The sequence below is a fragment of the Entelurus aequoreus genome, linkage group LG04, assembly GCF_033978785.1.
Source record: "Entelurus aequoreus isolate RoL-2023_Sb linkage group LG04, RoL_Eaeq_v1.1, whole genome shotgun sequence".
NCBI lineage: Eukaryota > Metazoa > Chordata > Actinopteri > Syngnathiformes > Syngnathidae > Entelurus > Entelurus aequoreus.
Genome location: NC_084734.1, coordinates 75,416,948 through 75,421,947, shown reverse-complemented (window position 1 = coordinate 75,421,947; position 5,000 = coordinate 75,416,948). Strand labels below are relative to the sequence as shown.

General features: G+C 31.8%; 1 protein-coding gene across 3 annotated transcripts in view; it reads left to right on the top strand.

Annotated features, from left to right (window-relative positions):
* unc5a (unc-5 netrin receptor A) overlaps nt 1-3,220 on the top strand; it is a 533,124-nt gene extending 529,904 nt beyond the window's left edge. For all 3 annotated transcript variants that reach the window (XM_062045710.1, XM_062045709.1, XM_062045708.1), the window contains one exon: nt 1-3,220. This exon is cut by the window's left edge and continues 974 nt beyond it. The gene's annotated coding sequence lies outside the window, so the exon portion shown is untranslated.
* Nucleotides 3,221-5,000: the final 1,780 nt, after the last annotated feature.

Genomic DNA, 5,000 nt, shown 5'->3' with positions numbered 1-5,000 from the left:
CCCCCCCCAAAAAAATGTCATAATGTTACATTCCCCTCGAAAAAATATGTGTTTTAAATTTTTAATGCTTTTGGTCCTTTTTATTCTTAATTTAACACCTTTATTTGATATACCTGCCGTCACAACTTTTACAATTTGTAAAATGACACAATTTTCCCGAAAAATTATGACATTATGTTGCAATTTTATTCTCTTTTACTGTTTTTTTTTAACTAGTAAAAAATACTTTTTCAAATATAGGCTTTAAGATTATTACTTTATTCTCACAAAGTATTCTCTAATTTGACTTACCGTATTTTTCGGAGTATAAGTCGCTTATTCAAAATTACAATAAAAAAAATTTGGCTGTGTATATATATATATATTCCTCGCGCACTAATTGACTGAAAGAGCATGCACTTGGTGCAATGATGTCATGTTATCGATGGAAAAATGCATTTTTAGACAATATGATTTGCCTGAGCGGCTAGGAGACCCCGAGAGTAACAAGCGGTTGCCTTGTTGCCTTTCCATTAAGAAAAATAAACAACTTCTTAGTATAAGTTTGCTGGTTTCAATAAATGTAATGCCGGGCGCATATCATTATGTCAAGATAATGGCACTTGCATTTACTTAATTTAAGAATATTTTTCAACATATTGAGAAAAAAGGTCTCTTTTTTTTTTTTCTACCAAGAAAAGTGCACTTGTTATTAGAGGATATACCGTATTTTTCGGACTATAAGTCGCTCCGGAGTATAAGTCGCAACGGCCGAAAATGCATAGTAAAGAAGGAAAAAAACATATATAAGTCGCACTGGAGTATAAGTCACATTTTTTGGGGATATGTATTTGATAAAACCCAACACCAAAAATAGACATTTGAAAGGCAATTTAAAATAAAGAATAGTGAACAACAGGCTGAATAAGTGTACGTTATATGAGGCATAAATAACCAACTGAGAACGTGCCTGGTATGTTAACGTAACATATTATGGTAAGAGTCATTCAAATAACTATAACATATAGAACATGCTATACGTTTACCAAACAATCTGTCACTCCTAATCGCTAAATCCCATGAAATCTTATACGTCTAGTCTCTTACGTGAATGAGCTAATTAATAATATTTGATATTTTACGGTAATGTGTTAATAATTTCACACATAAGTCGCTCCTGAGTATAAGTCGCACCCCCGGCCAAACTATTAATAAAAAACTGCGACTCATAATCCGAAAAATACGGTAATTGTATTTAATTCCCTTTTACATTACAGTTTACATTTAAAACACTATTCTTGTATTTCATTTTTATTTTTTTTATTGTCTTTCTTGGTGCAAAATTTTGACTTTTTTTTTTTTTTGGACCATAAAGTTATTCCTAAAAAAATGTGTGGGAATATTGACTTAGTTGTCAAAATAATTTGTCTTTTTAGAGTCTCCCTAATTTATAAAAATACACAAACATATATTTAAGTTTTTCCCTAACAGAAGCGGGAATACCATAAAAAAATATAATTCACTGCACCAAGTAAATGTTGCAAAGGATCACACACCCACACACACACACACACACACACATACACAACCACTGAGCATACACTTAAATGTGTGTGTGAGCCTAATTAGTAACCAAAGTTTGATTCCCTGCTTTGCATTCCAATCTTGTTTCTTGCCATTGCAGACTGTTCGTTCGAGCCGTAACGTCGTCGGTGTGTATATGTATGATCATTTTGTAAAGAAAATGTAAATTATATTTTAATATGAAGCCAAATATGAATAGGAGAGGGTAAAAAAAAAAGACACTTTTAAGTTGCGCGGCATTTGTCAAGTCTAAACCGTGACGTGTTTGCCTATTTAACTGTTGTTTGGCGATCTAGCGGTGAAGACTTTCTGCAGTGTTAAGGAAAAGCTAGAGTTTATTACAGGAAGCTTCTGCACACCTTTTGTTGTTTGTCATCACGACGCTTCACGTTCACTACTTTTCCATACAAGGTACAACTAGTAAGGAACATTTGTTGCTGTTAAATGAGCAATGGCAGTTGTACTGTGTGTGTGTGTGTGTGTGTGTGTGTGTGTGTGTGTGTGTGTGTTGTATTTCTGCCCTTCTTGAGACATCAACAAGGAAAAGTACCGTCCATATGAGGACCAAGTTAGGACCCAAATCTTGGTCCCAATACGGAAAACCATTGCATCTAATAGAGAATGTCTCATTTGCAGCCCTGGTGGTGACATCTATCAAAATGAGGGTGGTCCCAAAAAGGAGGGTTATTTCAAATTGACTTGTGTCGGTTTTAAAAGTGCGCCCCCTCTGGTCAACATAAGAAATAACAAGTTTGTGTAAGAAATTGAAATGCGCCCCCTTTGGCCAAAATTAATCAAGCAAATAAAATAAATATGTACGTATATAGAGACATACTGTAATAACTTGAAGTAAATAATGAAGATTAAAAACCAATTACAAACAAAAAAAATTTAAATAAATGAACTAAAAGCAGTCTTTTTCTCACAATGTGTTGACTTTTTTTTTTTTTAAATAAAATTGGGAACTATTTCTCATATTCTTTCTGTTTCTGTAATATTAAAATATTTTCTCGTAAAATTATTTTTTTATGTAAAATTATGACTTTTTTACGGAGCCCCTAAAGGGGGAAAACATTTTTTTTTTCTCTTTTTTTTTTTTTTTTTTTTTTAGACATGTATCTCGTGTGCACGACAAACTTTTTAATAGTTGTAAAAAAAAATAAAATCATTTAAATTAGAATTTATTGATTTTATTTTATTTTTTTGAAAACATGTATCTCGTGCGCACTAGAAAGTTTCTCGTGCGCACAAGATACATGTCTGAAAATAAAAATGTTTTATTTTTTTTAATTTTTTTATAACTTTAGGAAAAGTTTCTCGTGCGCAAGAGATACTTGTGTATAAAAATAATAATAAAAAAAAAAAATTCCCCCATGTCCCTTTAGGGGCTCCGTACTTTTTAATGCAAAATGGTGACATTTGTCATATAAAATTCTGACTTTTATCACAATATTTCCAACTTTTTTGTTGTTCTTGTAAAACAGTGACATTTTTGGAGTGAAATTATGACCGTTGTCATAATTTTTCCAAGTAAAATTCCGATTATTCTAATATTGCCAAAATTTTACAGTTGTCTTATAAAATTGTGACTTTTTTTCGAGTACAATTATTTTATTATGTAAAATGGTTACTTTTTTACGGAGCCCCTAAATGGACATGGGGGAAATATTTGTTTTCTTATAATTATTTTTTTTTTTAGACATGTATCTCATGTGCACGAGAAACTATCTTTTTAATAAAGTTATAAAAAAAAAAAAATGTTAAATTACAATTTATTTTTTATTTTTTAGACATGTATCTCGAGAAAGTTTCTCGTGTGCACGAGATACATGTCTAAAAAAAATAAAAATAAAAATTATATATATATATTTTTTTTTTAATAACTTTATAAAAAGTTTCTTGTTCGCACGAGATACATGTGTATAAAAATTAAAAAATTTAAAAAAATAATTCCCCCATATCCCTTTAGGGGCTCCGTACTTTTTAATGCAAAATGGTGACATTTGTCATATAAAATTCTGACTTTTATCACAATATTGCCAACTTTTTTGTTGTTCTTGTAAAACAGTGACATTTTTGGAGTGTAATTATGACCGTTGTCATAATTTTGCCAAGTAAAATTCTGATTATTCTAATATTGCCAACATTTTACAGTTGTCTTATAAAATTGTGACTTTTTTTTCGAGTAAAATTGACTCTTTTCATTAAATTTACAAAACGTTAAGCTTTTCTTGTAAATTTGCGACTGTTATTGTGTAAAATTCCAACTTTTATCATACCATTGCACAAATGTTCAGTTTTTCTTGTAAAATGTTGACTTGCGTTAAGTAAAATTACGACTTTTATTATGATACTAGAGGTAGGCATTTTTCGGAGGTCTGAAGAAGGTAACATACAAGAGTGTGTGTGTGTGTGTTTAGGATGTAAGTAATGTATGTCACCAGCTACCAGGATGTTCTATTTAATGTATGCAACATTTATTTACATCACAACTGTACATTTTGTATCGTTCACTATTTCAAGTCAAGGGTTGTGTTGAGTCATTGACAGTTTGTGTATACGTGTGTTTGTGTGTGTGTGTGGGTGTGCATACATGACCTGTAGCTCTTGTTTTCTCCAAATCTGACTTGTGTACTCGTGAATCGTTTCCCTTGTTCCTTGTTCCTTGCCTTTCTGCAAGTCAAAAATGCTGTACTTAAAACATGCCACTGCGCTTATGCAATTGTATAATCCCTCTTTTGTTTTTCTTTCTTTTTTTTTTACCTTTTGTGTTCCTTATTGTCGGTGTAAATTGTTGTCAAAAACTTTTTGTGGCAAAGGGGGGGGAGAAAAAAAAAGTTCAGCTAAGGGAAGTTTTCTGTACTTTTTTGGACAATGATGGATTTGTGGGTAGAATTTTGGAAATTCGTTTCTAAGTGCTTTCAAGTATTTACTTGGCCTTATGTAAATATATATATCGATCTATGACGTTTCAGAAAGGTATGTATAGTAATTCAACCTGAAATCTCTGTAAATAAATTATATATTGTTAATTCAATGACTTGGAGTTTTACTGCAGCACCTGTTGCCATGGTGACAGCCACCCGTAGATACGAGGATAGATAATTACTATAAGTTCTATCTATAGTTGTGCCTAGATAGTACCCCATGGTGAAATCATTATATGCACTTTAAACACATGTGAGCATTCGTGTCCCTTAAAGGCTATCAAACTCTCTAGTTGAGGCACACATATGCTATCTTAGATGGCTTCATATGCAAATACGATGACACAATCTTTCCAATCTAAACTCTGCAACACTGTTTGTGTCACAACTTTGGGCCAGTTTGCAGAGCAATCGCATAAATAAATAAGATATAAATATATGCTGCAATGCAAACCATCCTTTTGTTGCCCATGCTATACGGGCTTGTTTGAAAAGCAATAAATGCGAGTA